The sequence below is a fragment of the Myotis lucifugus genome, unplaced genomic scaffold (genome assembly GCF_000147115.1).
Source record: "Myotis lucifugus unplaced genomic scaffold, Myoluc2.0 scaffold_403, whole genome shotgun sequence".
Taxonomy (NCBI): Eukaryota; Metazoa; Chordata; class Mammalia; order Chiroptera; family Vespertilionidae; genus Myotis; species Myotis lucifugus.
In genome coordinates, this window is record NW_005871451.1 from 341924 (window position 1) to 362657 (window position 20734).

The following is a 20734-nucleotide window of genomic DNA, read 5'->3' on the forward strand; positions in this document are numbered from 1 at the left end:
GTGTGCAGGAGGCAGCTGATCGATGTTTCTCTCTCATCGATGTTTCTGGCTCTCTGTCCCTCTCCCTTCCTCTCTGTGAAAAATCAATAAAATATATTAAAAAAAAAAAAGAGAAACATCGATGAGAGAGAAACATTGATCAGCTGCCTCCTGCACACCCCCTACGGGGTATATGCCCGCAACCAAGGTACATGCCCTTGACCGGAATCGAACGTGGGACCCTTGAGTCTGCAGTCTGACACTCTATCCACTGAGCCAAACCGGTCAGGGCTGCTCTTCTTATTACAAAAGTACTACATGCCCCTTATTTTACAAAAGAAAATATTGTATAGTATATGATTAAGAAAGGAGAATTGCCCTGAAGTGCCACACTCAAGGGGTTGCCATTAGCCCTTGGTCTTTAATAAAGAGCTAGAAGCATGATTAGCTCCTCGGTCTCTGCCAATGCAAGATGAAAACAGGGCTTTGGTCCATTTGAAAGAGTGAAAAGAACACATCTGTTTTGGTCACGCAGACCTGGGCTTGAATCTCACCTTTGACCTTAGGCTAGTTCCTTGAATTCTCTGAGTCTGTTTCCTAGATGTCAAGTAGACGATGATAGCACTATTCATAAAGCTTGGAGAGTCTTAAATGTTACGTGTGTAAAGCTCTCGGCCAGGTGGATGCATGGCATGAAGCAGGCATAGAACAATTGCATCCAATTAAGCATCTCAGATGTTCCTGGTATTCAGATCCTTACCAGCAGCTGAGACCATTTCCCAACATCTATTCCCGCCCCCCCCCACCCCCGCCCACTGAGTTAATGGCTAGATTTCAGGCCTACAGTTTACAGAATAAGCTCTTGGTTAAACTTTGTTGATTTTTAACACAAAGTATCTATAGGAATTCTCTTCTGTTTATGTGTTCTTTATTGAATGATTGAAGCTACTCATAATAAAGTACACACTCCGGAATTATCAATGTTATTATGATAATGTTAAGACTCTCAAAATAAATTCTACTTCTATAGTGAAAGCAGACCAACCTTACTTTTGATATATTGATGAACTGGAACCATGGAGCTGCCTCTTCAGTCCTTGGGGGGTTCAGGGGGTGACGCAATGTAAGAGCCAACAGTGTGAGGAAGGCTGTTTCTTCTTAATGAATGCCCAGCCATCCCACTTGGTTTGGTTGAAAAGCAAGACTCCAAGTCTCAGCATCTGTGACTGCCAAGATCCTGTCACTCTTAATGTGCTCGTTTCCAGCTGTGGCCCCATGATGCCTCTTCAAACAAATTATTCTGCACCGACTGATCATGTCCCACTCCGTTTAGATGGCCCATAACCACATTTGAGAGTTAGACAGAAATACTGCCTGACAGATGATCCGCGTTGGGGCCAGAAGTCTTAGAGCACAACTTCTCCCAACCCACGTGCAAGGGTGGGACGCACCCAGGGCTCACACCTAGCAACTGTGTCAGTGGTAACAAGGCCTAAATGCTGAAATATTCGGCTACTTCCTGCCTGTGAACGACTTTAGGGCTTTAGAGCAATTGCATGTTTGGACTTTTCTTCCAAAGACACTACACACCTCCATCAAACAAGCAAGCCATTTTTTCATTGTCTGTCTCCATCTAGCCAGAATATAAGCTCTGAAAGGGCAAAGCATTTGCTCTGTTTCAGGTATTGCTGTATGTCCAGTTCATCGATATGTGCCTGGCATATAGTAGATGCTCGGTTTCTATTTGTTACGGGGATGAATAGAAAGAGAATCCATCAGGGATGTCTTTCCTTAGTTTTCCTCAAAGAAAGAGAGGTCCTAGTAAAAGTCAGGACCTTGTGAATATGCAGACTATGGCTATTTGCTTTATTAAAACAGGAGACACTAAAATAGGTGTTCTTTATTCTGCGGTCTAGATGGGATGTGATAAATTCGATGTCCCTTCCAGCTGATAAGAAGAAAACTGTGCTTGTTCTTATTTACTCTTACTGTTCCTGCTCACTAAAGGTTTTAGAGTGCCCACATGAATCATTTTAATAAGAACTGAATTTCAGTAATTGACCTGTCAAAAGAAACATGGTGTGGGCCGTAAAATTCAGTGTGGCTTTACTGTTTGATTTTGAAGCATAGGAGTGATAGGGGGAGGTGCTAGAAATAGTTTGCCCTCTGGTGAAGTTTGAAAATCAAAACTGTTTAACAATCTTGCCTCATTTCTTAAAAAGGACTTACTTCTTGAAATATCTAGCCATGGTTGACCCTGACCATGTCTACTTTTCCTCCCAACCCTTGTCATAATTTCCAGTTGTTTCTATTGGACATGAGTTTACATGTTTAACTGTTTAACGTCCATCTCCCCTTGGCAGGGATCTTTGTCAGTTTTGTTGACGCTGTTTGCCCAGTGTCTAGAATAGTGCCTGCAAATTAATAAATATTTGTCAAATAAATGACTTCATTAAAATGTACATTGCAGCTGTGCAAACACATCTTAAGAGAGGAAGTGATGGAAATAACAAGGCTTGGGGCTCGGGACACCCATTGTAGAAGGAGACCTGGACTTAGATGTGGATCCATGCAGGTCCACTCTTTTCTGGGTGTGTTGCCATCAGGCATTTGATCCCCCCAAGTTTGGTTTTGAGACTTGAAAAATGGGAATAACAATATCCATTTATGAGGAGAGTTAGAAATATCATATGAGATAAAGGATACAAATGTACTTTGTGAAAGCTGCTAAGACTTACAGAAGCAGCAGGTTTCATTCAGTGTTGGGTGTCTGTTGATGGAATGAGTGATTGGGTTGCATTAGCCCGTTACTCAGTTCAACCACTCTGCTGAAGAGGCTACTAATGGATGCTCAGTTGTCATAGCAGGTGCATAAAGGGAGATGCCTTTCCCAAGAAATACAAGGGATGGAGGGTCTCATTAGTATTGCCTGAGGAGCTTTTTAAAATTATATAGTCTTGGGTATGGTAAGCAGTATTGCCAGTTCACAATGTATTGCCCTCACCACCCTCAGCCTGCCATATATGCCATGGTTTCCTGTAGGTGGTGTTTAGTCCTCACCCCATGAATGCTGAACTTGGCCATAAATTTGCCTTAGTCAAGGAATTATAAGTGGGCATGATGCATGCCCCACCAATGTAGAAGCCTTAGATATGTTGGCATGGTTCAGCTTGGCACCCCCATGAGCTTCTGACCTCAGTTATGAGAATGGCACGCCTTAGTTAGAGGACATTCCTCCGGCCTGGGTTCTGGAATGAGAACACGCATGCTTCTAGGTCAAGCCCAGACATGCCCAACAGAGCTGCAATGGACTCATGGCCCTCAGGAAACGTGAGCACCAATGCCTGTGTGAGCTACTGTGATGTCCAAGTGGTTTGTTACCGTACTGAAAACTGACCAGTACACCAGGATACATGCCAGGCCCACGGAAGTCCACACTCTGAGGCTCAGGAACCTGTTGTGTGTGAATTTTTTAAAACAAAAACAAAAAAATTCTTCTTGCCCTAGCAGGTTTGGCTCAGTGGATAGAACATTGGCCTGCGGACTGAAGGGTCCCAGGTTTGGTTCCCGTCAAGGGCACATGCCTAGCTGTGGGCTCAGTCCTTAGTAGGGGACATTCAGGAGGCAGCCAACCAATGGTTCTCTCTCATCATTGATGATTATATCTCCCTCTCCCTTTTTCTCTAAAATCAATAAAAACATATTTTAAAAACATTCTTCTTGTGATTCTGATAACCAGTCAGGCTTGGGAACTCCTCTCTTAGATTATATGCACCCCTTCTCTTTTTCCTGCCACCTGCCCATATGAACAGAGCTTGACTAATGCTTCCACTGTTCCAATAATTCAGCTGGTAGCATTCCTGCTTGTCAGGCCAGTAGGAAAAAAAGAATGCCCTTCTGCTTTGGAGATGGTGATAGAATATGAAGCTACAGAGACTGAATCTCAAATTAAATCAGAGACGTCAGGGTCACCCTACCTTCCTCTTCAGGTCTTTATTGGGAATGTGATAGAATAATTTATTACTATAAGAGCAAGATGTAACCTATAGAGGGCTATAATTTATTATAGGCAAGATGGTTTTGATTTGTGTGTGGTCATTATTCTAGTTTCTGACAATTCCTAATAAGTCTGCCTATGTTAGCTACTAAATTATTATTGGCTAATCAATGTTCAGCAGTTCTGCCTGCTGATGAGGCATCTAGAAGAGGCAAGAGGGCTGCCAATGGTCACTGGTGCAGAATAAGGCTGTAGTTCAAGGAAGACTTTTCATTTTACTTACTGGCATCTCGGCAATAAAACTGGAGCCTGCGTGTTTACATTACAAAGAAAAATGACTTTTTTGTTCTCTGTCCATATGGAAGGTCATAGGCAAGACTAAAATCACTTTACTTGAGTTATAAAAAAAATTGTACAATTTGTTGAACTACCTCACAATCATGGTTCTCTCTTAATAAAGTTCAGACAAGATTCCATGGAGAACTCGATCTATAACAAATTGGCCTATGTCTTTCAGTGTCAGAGATACTCTAGTAAGAATTTGGCACTTTCTTTAATTGTTTTTCTCCCCGTTGGGAGCAAAGGTGTAGGAAAATGTTTGCATTATTATCATTTATGACATTAAACGGCACTTGAGTTTTTGTTCTTATTTTAGCTTTGTATAAGCTGTAACAAACTTTTCTCTTTAAGTTGTAAAGGCAAAATTCCTCTAGTCTCCAGATTCTAGTCAATAGAATAGAAAAAGTAATTTTAAGTACTCAGCTATGCCCAAGGGGACTTTTTGCAAAGAATATTATTACAGAGCTTGGGACTAATCAAGCAAAATCCACTAAGTCATTCTTTCACTACACAGGTATCTTAGGAGATCCAGAAACGCAATCACTCATGACAAGCAATGAATATACAACAGCCTTCCAGCGCACTCATTTCATCAGCACAAGAAGCTTGGGAATATTCCATATTCAAATACATTGAAATGGAGATGTTTAGAGCCAAGAGCTATGTAAATCCATTTGCCTTTGAAAATGGAGGTCCACATTCCTCCGAGTGTAGCTTTCCTCAGCTCCTGTCCCCCATGGCTCCCAGATGTACGAAATTGATAAATATCCAATTACTCTTTGCAGAGGAGACCTAGCAACCAGCATTTATGTTGGCTTCCCTTATTCTTTTATTTTTACTTCTTACATTTTTAAATTGAATTTGTGGGGGTGATATTGGTTTGCAAAACCACACAGGTTTCAAGTGTACAGCTCAATAAAACGTGATCTGCATATAGCATAGTGCACCCATCACCCCAAGCAGTCTCTTTCCATCCCCATTTTCCACCTTTGCTCACCTCCACCTAGTTCCCAGCCCCCTTTCTCTCTATCATCACACTGTAGTCTGTGTCTATGTGTTATGTATATATGTTGTGTTGTTGTTAATTCCTTCACCCTCTTTCATCCAGTCCCCCAAACTCCCCTTCCCCCTGACAGCTGTCAATCTGTTCCATGTATCCATGCCTCTGTTTTTATTTTGTTCATCAGTTTATTTTGTTCATTAGATTTCACATATGGAATTTGTCTTTCTCCGACTGGCTTATTTGACTTAGCATAATAATCTCCAGGTCCATTTATGCTATTGCAAAGGGTAAGATTTCCTCCCTTTTTTTATGGCCGAGTGGTAGTCCATTGTGTAAATGTACCACAGCTTTTTTATCCACTCATCTACTGATGGGCACTTGGTCTGTTTCTAGATCTTGGCTCTTATAAATAACACTTCAATGAACATAGGGGTGTATATATTCTTTAGAATTAATGTTTCAGGTTCCTTTGGCCATCTTTATGTTCTTTTTGGAAAGTGTCTTTTCAGCTGTTTGCCCATTTTTCAATTGGGTTGTTTTTCTTGTGCAGAGTTGTATAAGTTCTTTATATATTTTGGAAATTAACCCCTTATCAGATGTATTATTGGCAAATATGTTTTCCCATTCATTCAGTGGGCTCTCTTTTCATTTTGTTGATGAATTCTTTTGCTGTGCAAAAACTTTTAAGTGTGATGTAGTCCCGTTTGTTTAATTTTTCCTTTGTTTCCCTTGCCCAAGAAGATCTATTGGCAAAAATATTGCTACACGAGATACCTGCCTAGATCTCCCTTCAGACCTTGACACTCTGGCCAGGGCCTAAGTTCCACAGGGTGGGGCAAGAGAGAGTGCAGAGGGTGGGCAGATGCCACATGAGGGGCATGCTCCACCCAAGAAAGATGGAATCTGTGGTATGGAAGAGTGACTCAGCACAGGGATCTTGGCAGCTGTCCTCCCAGCTCCCTCCCCAGAGCCACAAATTCCAGACTCCCCTCAGGTGACTCTAGTCAGCTCCACCCTCCCTCCTCCTGAGCCCAGGGTGAGTGGCTGAGAAAGAAATGTGTGTGTTGGCCTTTTAAGAGTGTGCCCGTGTCTTTAGTGGACTCCATCCTTCCCTGAAGGACAGAAATCCCACTGCCTTGCACAGCCTGAAGTTATGTGGATGCTGCCTTCCTGGTGCTGGAGAGCCCAGCTTGGAGTGTAGGCCTCACACTTCTCAGGGGCAACCTCTGCAGTTATCTCTCCGGAACCTCAGCTACCACCGTGGGAGCAGAGCCATCCCTTTTTGTGTCTCTATACTACCTACCAGTCTCGATGTGGCTTCTTCTGTAAATCCTTAGCTATGAGACTCCTCTTCAGCTAGTCTTCAGTTAGTGCTTCAGGATGATTGTTCTTTAATATACAGTGGGGCCTTGACTTACGAGTTTAATTCGTTCCGAGACCGAGCTCGTTAAGGAGCTCATTAACTCTAGTTACTCTATCAACTCAATGCAAAAAATTGGCCGAGAGACAGCTGGTATCTCAAAAAACTCGTTAGTCGGGACACTCGTAAGTCAAGGCCCCACTGTAGTTGTAATTCCAGTTTGGTCCTGGGAGGGGGTGAGTGTGGCCTCTACCTACTCTACCACCATCTTGAAATTCACTTTACCTAGTTTTAATTCTACCAATATTTTTTATAATATAAAAACAGTGCTCAATGCAGTTGTTTAATATTGGCTGATTTCACAATTTATGAAGCCAGGATCTCAAGGCCTGAAAGAATCAGAGAAAGTAACATTTTAAAATATAAAATGTACTAGCTAGCACTAATAGTGTATCTATCTTTTAGTGTGTTACTACTCTGATTCTCACATGTAGAAATACCTTCACAGAAAATTTTTTTAAAAATCTTTATTGTTGAAAGTATGACATATGTCTCTTTTTTTCTTCCATTGACCCCTTCTAGCCCACCCCACTCCCCTAGGCCTTCCCCACCCTATTGTCTGTCCATGGGTTATGCATAGATGCATACAAGTTCTTTGGTTGCTCTCTTCCCACCCACCCTCCCACCCCAGTCTTCCCTCTGAGATTCAACAGAACAGTCATTCCCATGAAGAGAGCTGGGATTTAGCTGACTGCAAATCCAACATGAACTTAGTATTTTGAGGTTCAGAAAAGGAGTGCAAACTGGGGCTATGCTGACAGTGTCATGTCCACAGTGTACATGTGTGTGTGTGTCTGGGGCTCGCTCAGTCCTGCTCTTGGCTCTGCAGGCCCTTCCACATCTGGAACATTTATTGCTTCAGTTCTGGGTGCCAATTTTTAAGTGACAAACTGGAGCCCATCCAAAGGAGAGTGACCAGGATAAAGAAAGGGCTCAAAATCATGTCAGGCCAGGGAATGTTGAAGGAACCAGGGCTGTCTAGCCTGGGGGAGAGAAGATTAAGTGGGGGGCTTGAGAGTTGTTTTCAAATACCATCACGTGATAGGAGAAATAGACTTGCTCAGTGAATTTCAGGAGTGGAGAAAAAGACCAGGGTAGATATTAGAACAGTGGTTCTCAACCTTCCTAATGCTGCGACCCTTTAATACAGTTCCTCATGTTGTGACCCCCAACCATAAAATTATTTTCATTGCTACTTCATAACTGTCATTTTGCTACTGTTATGAATCGTAATGTAAATATCTGATATGCAGGATGTATTTTCATTGTTAGAAATTGAACATAATTAAAGCATAGTGATTAATCACAAAAACAATATGTAATTATATATGTGTTTTCCGATGGTCTTAGGCGACCCCTGTGAAAGGGTCGTTCGACCCCCAAAGGGGTCGCGACCCACAGGTTGAGAATTGCTGTATGAGAAGAAGAGAGAGGTCAGCCTTCTACCAGTACTTTACTACTACTACTACTACTACTACTACTACTACTACTACTACTACTAGAGGCCTGATATTTCTAACAGTAACTGAGGTCTGAAAAAATCTATAGGTAACATACACTGTGGGTGGCAGAAATAGAGTTTTAGCACCTTAACAACCCCACCCTCACGTCTGGGAAATTGCTTTCCATTCCCTTATGGTTTTTACTGGAACACAATGAAAGTTGCACCTGACCCAATTCAGGCCAAGGAGTCCTTTCCTGGGACTTAGGGACTTGGAGTAAGGAAAGCAGGGCTGCCTCTGGCAGATATTCTAAGAGAGGAAGCCAGGGAAGAAAATCCGAAGTTAAGCATAAAGAAGAGTAGATATTTCCTGTGGCTTAAAGGGCTATTTCTAAAAAAGAAGAGTCTCATTTTTCAGGGGCAACCACAGAGGAAAGCAAAAGTGTGAGAGAAGCTCTCCACACTCAGTGCTCTTCCTCTCCGATCTGCTTTCTCCTTTCTCCTTCCATGTTTTGTCCTCTTCAATATCCTCTCTCCACAACTTCTCCCATGTTTCAAAAAACTGTCCTTCCCTCCCCCCCGTCCCCCCACTCCTTTTTCTTCTCTTTCTCTTCTTATTCCTCCTCTAACCCAGCCTCTTCATTTTGGGTGATAAAATGTGACTGAAATATTAATTAATCATTTAGTAATTAAATCCTTCCATTAATACTTGGGAAGCTATTAGCTAGGCACATTTTTATGGTTGTGCTTTTTTGCTGTTAAAGTATAATTTACCTACAGGAACCTCCCTTGGCAAGGATTCACTGAGGCTTACCCCATTGTTCTTCTTGCAAATTCTTTCCCGCCACTAGAGGTCAGGGTTCAGTTAGTACTACAGAAGGCTGAACAAGTGTGAAGGGCCAATTAACACTCAGAAGGTCCAGAAGGTCCGGGGGTAGGGGTAGGGGGTGGACACAGGACTCTGGGGATGCCAGAGTTGTGTGCTCAGGCTGAGACTAGGCATGGAAAGGCTGAGCTACCCAGGCAAACAGGCTGTTGCATTACCGCATGGAAAATTGGCCTCAATCATCACATCTTCTATTATTTATTTACTTTCAAATGGCAGGGGCATTTTGTCTCATATATAACTGACATTCATCTTTATTACTATTATTTTTACTACTACTACTACTACTACTACTACTAGAGGCCTGATGCACAAAATTCATGCAAGGGGCTCGGCCCTCGGAGCCACTGCGGCTTGCCTCAGCCCTTGCAGCTTCTTCCGGAAGGTTGTTCGGCTGTCTGGTCTAATTAGAATATTATGCTTTTATTATTATAGATTATTATTTGGCAGAAGAATGCTTCCAGCTCCAGAACAAATTGAAGCATTCCTACTTAGAAGTTCCTGAAATGTTTGGTTTCCAGAGTTAACAACAATGAAAATATTCACTCCGGAGGTTTTGGGGGACTACTTCAGCAGCAGCAATATTTTTTTCTCACAACTAAAAATATTTATTAGGTAAGTAACACTAAATTGTGGACTAAATATATTTTAGGATTTTAAAGCCTTGCTGCTTAAAACCCAGTTCCTTAATGCTGCTCAATCCCCCACTCCAGCACCCTAATGCATCCTGACCTGGCCTACAACAGCGATGCATAATGAGGACTGTCATTTTAATCAGACTTCTGAAAGATTAGAGCAAGAGGACAAATTTAGAGGTAATTTAGGCCAGCGTTTGTCAAAGAAATGATTAAGCAATGAAGCACTTGGTTTAATGAAATCTTCCCCAGAAGTCCTATGTATAAAACAGATAAAGAGTAGATTTCCTCTGGATGAAGTAGGAGCACTTGCCCACTCAGCTCCCCAAATCCACCTACTCCATTCCATGGCCACTGAGGGTACGCTTCAGAAATCCTGTCCTTCCAGAAACATTGTTTGAAAGCCACTGCTCTAGTTCAAACCCCCTGTTTTATGAACAAGGGAACTGAAATCTAGTCCTTGCCTAATTAGCATTATTCAACAACAATGAGAAATATGGCTACCGGCTAAACATTTTTATTAAAGTTTCAGGGTCTTTTTAAACATTCTGCACACATGTGTCCCAGCGTACACATGCATTACTACATAGAGTGTATGTATAAGGCTAACTAACATGTTAGCTCAGTTTTGCCAGACCCTTGGATTGGTGAAACAGCAACCCTGTCTTGTTCAGATTCAATGGGTGAAAATCATGTTCTGATAAAAATTTGAACTTGCACAAAGGGAGGGGATTTGATCACTTCAAAATAAAAAGACAGTTTTATATCTCAAGTGCACACTAGAATTTGCTGCCATGGAGACCACCCGCTGACACCAGATGTTGGAGAGCAAGAGGGAAGTTTCCTACAGAAGATGAGGAGGGGCCGTGTACACATATGAGTAGAGAGAAGGTAACTGGGCTGTTCAGTGCTGCTGGTCGAAGGCACTGAGCAACTAGTCTAAATGGGGAACTAAGAAAAAAGCGAAGAGTGGAGGATCCAGGGGGAATGGTGAAGTCTTTAATTGCCTACACCAGTCATGCCAATGATATTCATATGCCAGTGACGGGAGAAAAGCAATGAAAATGTGAGAGCAACTTCCAGCAAAGGTTCTTAACTTCAAATTGCTCTCCAGTCTCCCCTGTTTACCTACATGGTTCAGTAACCAACTACTCTAACTTTAAAGAGTCTAATTGAGATGAGCAATGTTATATTCAAGTTTAGGAAAGACCAGGGCAATTAATACCAGATAAGAATCAATGAGTAAGAAATTTGTTTTAATTTCTTTAGGTCTTGTCTTAGTTGTGCTTCATCTTTAACTAAATCAAAACAAAAATACTAGTAGTTTTGTTTGTTCTTTTAATAAATAGATGTGATTTGAATTTTTAAAAATATTCTTGGAATCTTGTGACAGAGAAGCAAAAATATTCGCTATGATTTTCCTCTTGTTTTATTACATCTAGGGAAAGCCTGCCTTTTCAGAGTACATAGGCAGTGACAGAGGACTCTGGCAATGTATAATGATATCAGTTATTAAGTCCAGAAAGGAATAAATAGTTTCTTGTAAATCTAGACAGTGATCCAAGTCTAGTTCTTCTAGTAACACCCCATCTCCCATTCCCTCCGCTGTATGAGAGAAGAACTGGGAGAAGGCTGGAGAATTTGGATCCTCCTTAAGGTCACATCTTACTTGCGTAAGTATGTGTTGAGAGCTTAAGTCATCTGCAGTGTGATGTGTTGAGGTATGAGCACAGGATAAGGAATATAGAGGGCTGGTCACCTAGAAGCCCTCAAATGTGAGGAATGGGGTCCAAGGTGCCTGGGAACCTGACAATTACTATCAGAAGAAGATGCTTTCCTCAACAGATCGAACTAGAAATCCTTCACCATTAGGCAGTCAGCTCAGAGACCCATGATCAAACAGATAGGGACCAAATTCTAGGTTTATAAACTAACTGATTAAGGGCATGACCTGTTGACAAGGACCAGGGCCCCGTGCATAATCAAGGTGCTTCAGGGAGCTCAGGAACATGACTTTATGCCTTGGGACTCTCAGTGAGCTCAACTGCTGAACCTTGAGCCTCAGCTGACCCAGCTAGGAGCACACCTGGATGGAAATAGCAGCTTTCTAGTCCATGGGCAAGGCCTCTCCCTCAGGGGTGAAGACTCTACACAGCTGGAGAAGAGCTCCAGCTCCGGCATGGGTCAGGATCCCATCCCCTCCAGGGGGCGGAGTGGGGGTGTGGCTGCCTAGCCCCCACTGGAAAAGCAGGCGTTGTGGTGGGCAGGGCCTCTCACCAGCCTGTGAATAACAGCACAGGCTTGAATGAAATATACCAAGTTTGCTCCACATTCACATCCACAGCCAGAATGGGAGGCTTATTCCAGAGACCGGTGATTTAGATATGCAGCTTGTATTCAGGGAACATTCTGTCATTCAACAGGCATTTATTGAGCACCTACTATGCATTGGGTACTACTCTAGGCACGAGCAATGCAGTCATGAGCAAAACAGATGTTTGTCCTCATGGAAATTATAATGTGGTGGATTGACCCAACATATCAGCCTACAATTAAAACTTGTGGGAAGCTCTCAGTGAGCAGAAATCCTTTCAATTTGTATTTGTGCAGAAGGCTTTTTCTGATCAGACATTTAACACTTCTCTCTTCTCTGCTCACACCAACCTCTTGGGACAGACTTCTGCTTTTCTTTCTCTTCTCTCGAGTTATTTTTTTTCCCTCCTGGCACTTCCTTAGAGGAGATTTCTTATCAAACCATGTCAAGTAGCCCCTCTTCTCCTAAATAGAGTGAAACGAAGTCTTTTTTTCTCAGATGATCTGGGCCTCGAGCTCTCTTTTCCCTTTTAACCAGAATACACAACAGCATTTATGCACGAAGGCACTGAAATCCTATGCTGCGCTCATGGCAGGGTACGAACGGGAGAGACAGACATCAGAAGACTGATTGTACGCAAGCCTCAGAGTCAGTCCCTGGTACCAAATTCCAGAAAAATTGGACTGGAGCTTCAGCCCAGCTGAACCACATGAAGAGTTGGCAAGAGATTCCCAGCTTCTCCGGGGAAACAAAGATACATGAATCTGTTTTAGAGACTGGGTTGTCTCCCGAACAGTAATCAGATTCCTGTCTTGCATCCCACAATCCCACAGGTGTAAACCACATGAACAAATATGTGCTTAGGGGTGAGGGTGGGAGTGGTGGGGGAGGTGATGACAGTTCTGAATTCATAATGCATCATCTCAGGTGGCAGCTGGGCATCTGTTCCATATTTTGAAACCCTTCTCCCATACCACGAGAGCTATTTCAGCAGATAACATCTAGGATCGACGGGGGGAAAAATAGTCATATGTTACCCCGTGTCCTGAAACGGTTCAAGAAGATGGATAAGGGGAAGGTGTTGGGGTTGAAACTTGTATTTTACCTCCTGACTTTCAAAATGGATGGCAGCTTTGATGGAGTCTTGGAAACTGGACTCAATTAGCGGAAACCAGGCCGCTACGTGGGAGCTCCTGGGCAGGCACTTTGGGTCCCCGAGTCCCCGAGCTCCCTCCCCAGGATGGGGATTTGAACAGTTGCAGCCTGTGGGGCTCCTACAAAGTACTTCCAGCCCAGATGTGGCTAAAAGCGATAATCCCAACACGTTTTACAGGAAGAAAAATTGTGCTGGGAACAGCAAGTCAAGCATTTGCTGAGTTTTAGTAGGAGGTGTGAAAAATATGTAACTCTACTCAAGGTCATTGCCGTTGGCCTCACCGCTAGCCACAGCGTGTGTGGAGAGAGGCAGAGGCAGCGCCAAGCTCGCATCCATCTTTCCGTGGCCCCATTAATCTCTTCTCTTCCTGAGAACCAACTTATTTTGCAAATGGCTTTAAAACCTCCCAGGGTTGCAAGGAGGGCTGCTGTGAGCACTGAAGGGCCTCCGTGCTAATTGGAAAAAGACATCCTCTCTTCGGGGTGAGGGGGGGAGAACTGCAGAAAGATGCCTCCTCCCAGCAGACCAATTAGTGAAGGCGCACCTTCTTCCAGATTGAGTCAGGCCTGAGCCAAGACTTGGGGCTCAGCAGTTGGAGTAAGAGCTGGGTTTCAGGCCCCCACAGGTTCCTCCAGCTGGACCCACTGTCCCAAAGCCTCTTCTGTGGCTCACAAGACAGGCACTCTCTAGTCTCCATAGCTGGAAGGCCCTTCTTCTAACCAAGTCCCCTTGCTGATACCTGCATTCTTAATCCTCCGCACGTCACAGACACTGAATGCTAGAATGCCCCCAGAGATACTGCTGGCCCTCAGGTGGAATTGATGGACAGATAGCCCTGACTTCACTTGTACTGTCCTGATCTGTGAGGCAATGACTGGCTCTTTGAACACACATTTTGGATACAAAACTTGCCTAGGCACTCTCCTCCATGACAGTTTTAAAAAATACATATTTCATTGATTTTCTACAGAGAAGAAGGGAGAGGGATAGAGAGCCAGAAACATCCCTGAGAGAGAAACACCGATCAGCTGCCCCCTGCACACCAAGGCACATGCCCCTGGGGATGTGCCTGCAACCAAGGCACATGCCCCTGACTGGAATCGAACCTGGGACCCCTCGGTCCACAGGCCGACGCTCCATCCACTGAGCCAAACCGGCCAGGGCCTCCATGACATTTTTTTCAACATTTTCTTTCTTCCTGAGGAATGGGGTGCATGTTTAAATTCATAATTTTCCTGATACTGGGGACAATTTTCTGATGTGTCTTCCTTTGTCATTCGTTTGAGATTGTTTCTGATTTTTGTAAGCCATTTCATCATTTTTTCTTCTTGGCTTTTACACATACCTCCTGCCTTAAGACCTCGACCATCAATAATAATAGTAATATTATAATAGTAATATAGTAATAATATAGTGATAAGAAAAATGATGGAGCAGTTACCATCCGCCAGGTGCAGCTGCTGTTCTATGTGTCTTTTTAATGAATTAACTCATTTTGAATATCACGGGTTGGTATTGTTATTATTCCTGTTTTAAGATGTGATAACTGAGCCAAGAAAACGTAAGTAACTTGCCACAGTGAGCAGTGGAACCAGGAGTCAAGCCTGAGCAGTCTGGCTGTAGAGCTCATGCTCTTCCCCACTATGGTATATTGTCTCCATCTATCCATTCATTAAATTTGTCCACCTCTCTACCCATCACTCTATCTATTCACTTGTTCTACACAGATTTATTAAATACTTATCCACCAGGCTCAGGCCAGGTGCCAGGAATGCAACCACGAGCAGGGTACAAACCCTAAATCAAAAGACAGTTTAGAATAGTGGGGTGGGCAAACAGGCATACAGGCAATTGGGATTTGTAGGGTTTTATAGTAGACACGTCTTGAATGTCTGTCTACCTTGCCAATACTGTCCTGTCCCAGGAACTTCTCTTTCCTATTGTTCCTATGGACAAGCCTACGTTCCATTGTTATAGCACATGACGACCTGCTGGCCAAAGATGATTAGACCAGAGTGAATACAAGACTTACGTCCTACCAATTCAATGGATATATACCACCACTTAACTCTTACAGGGAATTTGAACTAAGAAACCAGTCAGGGCGCTTCGGGAATTCTTGATCTGAAGTATACAGGCTATGAAGAGCATTTCACCAAACACTGGCAAAGTCAACACTCCTGAGGTGCCAAGACCAGGGACAGGGTAACCTCCAGGGCTCCTGCAATGACCCAAAGGGGAGGGGTAAGGGCCTGATCTGGCAGAGGGAAGGGCAGGGAAAGGACAACGCTGCCGGCTACTTTGAAGGACAGGCTGGCAGCCAAATTTGTTATCTGTATCCAGTTGCTCTTAGAGGTTTGTAGGAACTTCTGGTCTTTATCACGCAGTTGATGGACTTCTTAACATCTGGATGATGCAGTTTGGCCTTAATCTTAATTTAGTATGATTTGAGCTATACAGTCTCAAATAATAAACTCTAAGTCCAATCTTAGCCTCCATTTGATTAACAGTTTACAATGTTTATTGAAATATTGAACTGAATTAAAGTAATTATAAAGAAATAATGGGTTAAATCAGAATTATCATAGAATAAGATTAGAACATCTTTAGAACGCAAGAGAGAAACCCCTGCAGGAGTTTTTAGGTATAATATTTATTTAAGTAAAGGAATGGTTAAAAAAAATACTACTCTATTTCTTTCACCTCATATCTGGCAATATAAATAGACCATGGCCTTTGAAGTTAGACAGACATGGATTCCATGAATTCTAGCATTCTAGCTCACTATGGTTGATAGTAGGAATGCTATAGAAATTCTCTCAGCATCAGTTCTTTTAAATAAAGAGTATAAAATCCACCTTCAGATGGTTCTGAAGGTTAAAGGAGGTATTGTGGGGCAAGCAGTGAGTTAACTGCCTGGCATACGATAGACACAGGACATGTGTTTAGTTAAGTAAATGAATGCAAGTTATTTTGCCTCCTCATCTGAATAATGTATAATAATTATACATCCCTGACAGGTGTTTTTTACGTGTGTTTTTATTGATTTTTAGAGAGAGAGGAAGAGAGGACAGCCCCTTGAATGCCCCCTTCTGGGGATAGAGCCCGCAACCAGGGCCTGTGTCCTGACTGGGAATCGAACTGTGATTTCCTGGTTCATAGGTCAATGCTCAACCACTGAGCCACCCCGGCAGCCATGTTTTTGAGAGACCAAATGAGATAATACAGTGTGTCCTTGACTTACGAGTGTCCCGACTAACAAGTTTTTTGAGATACTAGCTGTCTCTCGGCTGAGTTGATAGAGTAATTTGAGTTAACGAACTCCTTAACCAGCTCCTTAACGAGCTTGGTCTCGGAACGAATTAAACTCTTAAGTCAAGGCCCCACTGTATATGCAAAGAGCTCTTACCACTCATAATATCATGATACTAAATAGAATAAATGATTTGGAATGAATGGCTTGAAGTGTAAGAAAAAGGATAAACCTCAAAATCTGAGCAGTAGTTAAGAAGAGCATTACTACCCCTTTGTAGATTAGAAAACAACAGCAGTGAGAAAGATGTGGTACAGTCAATGCATAGGGGAGCCTGGCAGGTAACAACAAAGAACCAGGCGACCTGGGGGTGGTGGGTCACAGTTTCATCCTCCTGGCAGACAAGCTTCCAAGAAAATCGGCGCTGACCCATCCAGGTGTTGGGCAGCTGAATCAGTAGAAGCGACCTGCCGTGGGCATGGCAGACTCAGCATTGTCTGTCTGTCTGTGTCCGCTTGTCTATTGGGACACACAGACTGTCTGTATAATGTGTTCTCTATTGTAAATATTAGTTTAGTGCTGTCTACAAAGGCAAGGTCAAGAGCGATTCAATATAATATTCCATCTTAGTGTTTCTCCTTTTCTTTGATGAGGCTGTTAATAATTTTATTTTTCCCTTACATGCTTTTAAATCCATTTTTCTTGTTGAGAGTCTGACAGATGTCTCCCATTTTGGTGTGGTATGGTTAAAAGTTTGACTTGATCCTTCACTATATGAAGTGGCCTATAGGAAAAGACCCGTAAAGGATGTGTCTCTGAGCTCGGGCTACTAGAACAAAATATCACAAACTGGTTGGCCTTGACTTACGAGTTTAATCATATCTTTATCACAGCTTCATCTGTGAGCAACAGAAATTCACTGCTCACAGTTCTGGAGGCCGGGCAGTCCACAGTGAAGGCAGGAGCAGTTTCAGTATTTGGTGAGAACCCACTTAGTTCATGGATGGCCATCTATGTTTGCACAGGGAGGGCGTTGGGGGCAGGCAAGGGAACTCTGGATTCTCTTTTATAAGGGCACTAATTAATGCCTTTCATGAAGGCTCCACCCCCATGACCTGGTCACCTCTGGAAGGCCCCCTACAGCTACTATCAGATTAGGTGTTAGCATTTAACATATAAATTGGGGGGCGGGGGACACAAATATTCAATCTATAGCAGGAAGAGACCAGTGAAATAAAGGTTAAAAAAAGGTTGGTGGGTAGAAAATGCAAGGAAAGGTCCTGAATGGTTTAAAGTATTTGAAAGTATCAAAGTCATAAATTACTATGCCAATACTGTTATTCATAAATATCTGCAATTTTGTGTTTTGCTTAGGGTGTCATCACATCATTTTCATATCTTACTTAAAACCGTTTTTAATTCTAGGGAAATTTTTTGGTTTGAACACCACAGAGTGTACAGCTGCTGCAAATAAGTTACTAATTTGAACAAGGAAAGAGGAGAGGTAAGCCAGTGTAAGAGAATGAAAAGTCACAGAGCTGGAGTAGCTTATTATTTATTACTAGGAGCCCAGCGTGTGATTCAAAATCGCCACCCACCCTCGAAATCACCAGTCCGGCCCTGCCTCACCCTCCAGCCCTGGAAGCAGCCACAGCCGCTGCTGATCAAGCCCTCCCCCAGCGCAGGCGCACAGAGGCCCCTGCCGCTGCATGCGCAACCTCCTCCTGTCCAGTCAACCTGTTACAGTGTCCTGGTTAATTAGCATATTTCTCTATTTTATATATAGAGAGAGATATAGATAGATAGATACCTGGTTTTGATTGAGTTATTGAAGTAATGGTTGGTTGGGGTGAAAGTTTCCATAATTGTATCTAATAAATTCTAGAAATCAGAACATAATGAAGATCTAGCAGCTTTCAGTCTAGTCAAGCACTAACTAGGTGATAACTCCAGGCACAGTGATAAAAGACATCTCATGAGTTCCAAGAGCTGTGCTGAGTTGAATAAGGTAGCTACTGTTCACATGTGGCTATTTAAAGTTAAATTTTAATTAGTTAACATTAAATAAAAAATTCAGCCCAGCCAGTGTTGCTCAGTGGTTGGTGTTGACCTATGAACCAAGAGGACATAGTTCCATTCCCAATCAGAGCACATACACAGGTTTCGGGTTCCCCAGTAGGGGGCAAGCAGGAGGCAGCTGATCAATGATTCTCTCTCACTGGTGTTTCCGTCTTTCTCCCTCTCCCTTCCTCTATGAAATCAATACAAAATAAATAGATAGATAGATAGATAGATAGATAGATGATAGATAACAAATAAATTCAGTTTCTCACTTACATTAGTCACATTAGCTACCTTCAGCAAGCAGAGGGCTGGGTATTGGAGACCACAGGCATATGTGGGAGATACCCGGATTGTAATCCTAGTTCTGTCCCTTATGAATTGTGTGACCTGGATTTACTCCAGTTATACCCTCTGAGCTCAGTGTCTTCATCTGTGAAATGGGACTAACAATAGCTATGTTGTACAATTGCTATGAGGATTATAAATTACAACTTTGTAAATCACCTAGCAGACTATCTGCTACATAGTGGATGATGATGATGATGATGATGGCGAAAACGATGGAAGAGAAGAAGGAGGAGGGGATTCAAATTATTTCCTCAAAAAAGCTCTCGTGTGGCTATTACAGCATTTTGGTCACTGTCAATGAAATAAATATGTACAGCCATAGTAGAAAAATCCTTTCTTTTTTTAAGGACTTTTCTGTTTATTTGAGCCTTAGAATCTTCAAGAAACCTCCCCCCTTTCAATACGTTTCTATCATCCTCATAACAAACATCACCCCTCCATGTCATAAATCTCTTCAGTGACTCCATGCTGGTAGGCTATTGCCCCACTTCCCCCTATTTTTCAGGAAGAATCTGAAAACTTAGTAAATAACCCTCAAGGTTTGAAGATACCACAGCCCAGAAGTTAAAAAAAATTAATTGCAATCAAATCTATAATCAATAGGGCATCTTCAACGGAAAGAAACCAGTCTTTAGCTGAAATTCCAAGTACCAGTGAGCAGATACTGGGAACAATCTGGGGGAAGGGCAAAACTGCTTCTCTCAACTGCTCCTCTGATTGTATCTTTTCTCTTTTCCTGGCCTCTTACAGATAAGACGTTGCTTAAACCTCCCCCACCTTGCTGTTAGAAGGCCAAAGCCGCCACTCCTTTGCAGACCAACACACCTGCAATGTGTTCCGTTTTCTTCTGTCGCATTAGCCATTTTGCAACATCTGGATAAGTAACTACAACACAGCATCTTTTCATGTCCCGCGTCTCAGCCTCCCACTGACCACAGGGTCAAGGGCGGTGCTTAATTCCATAGCCTACCCTGCTGTCTCTTCAATCAGTGCCGTCATTCCTCCAGTTGGAGGGCCGATGACTAGTCTGGACAATAGGGCTGCTCTAAGCGAATCTTTGCCTGGGGTATGGATTACTCATAAATCATATCTTTATAACAGCAATAACATTCCCTGTTGTCTAGCAGGTGCGTTGCCTAGTGGTTTGTGATCTGTCTGGACAGTCAGGCTTTTGCCAAATGCATGTTTGTGAAACTCTCAGAGGCACATATCACTGCCAATATATATTTTTTTCTTGCTTGCTCAAGCAGACTTTTTTTTTTCCAGCCAAAGCCAGCATGAGGGATGTGCAGATGACTACTGAACAACCTAACGGCTTGCCAACAATCTCACTGTAGGCTCTCAATGTACATACTTGCAGTTATTTCAGTCGGGCCAAAGAACGTTAAATGGAATCAGAAAGGGACTCAGCCTGCTCTGTGCCAAGCACTGTGCTGATTGCCTCAACCATGATATCTCGTTGAATCCTCCCGACAATCTTCTGAGGTGGGTACTATCTTTAACCCCGTTTCATGGATGAGGAAACTGAGGTTATAAGAAGCTTAATAACAGTATTCGCTAGTAGCCATCATGCCCTGATGCCAGACATAGTGATAAAAGAAATCATCTCATTTACTCTCTAGACAAGCTGCACACTGTCCAATAAGGTAATAACTGCTTACGTGTGGCTATTTATATTAAAATGAGTTAAAATAAAATAAAATAAAATTTAAAATTCAATTTCCCAGTCACATTAGCCACATTTTGAGTGCTCAATAGCTACATGTGGCTAGTGGCTACTGTCTTGAACTATGGAGGGGTAGGACATCACCATCACTGCCCAAGTCCTATTGAGCAATGTTGCTCTAGAGCAGTGGTTCTCAACCTTCCTAATGCCGCAACCCTTTAATACAGTTCCTC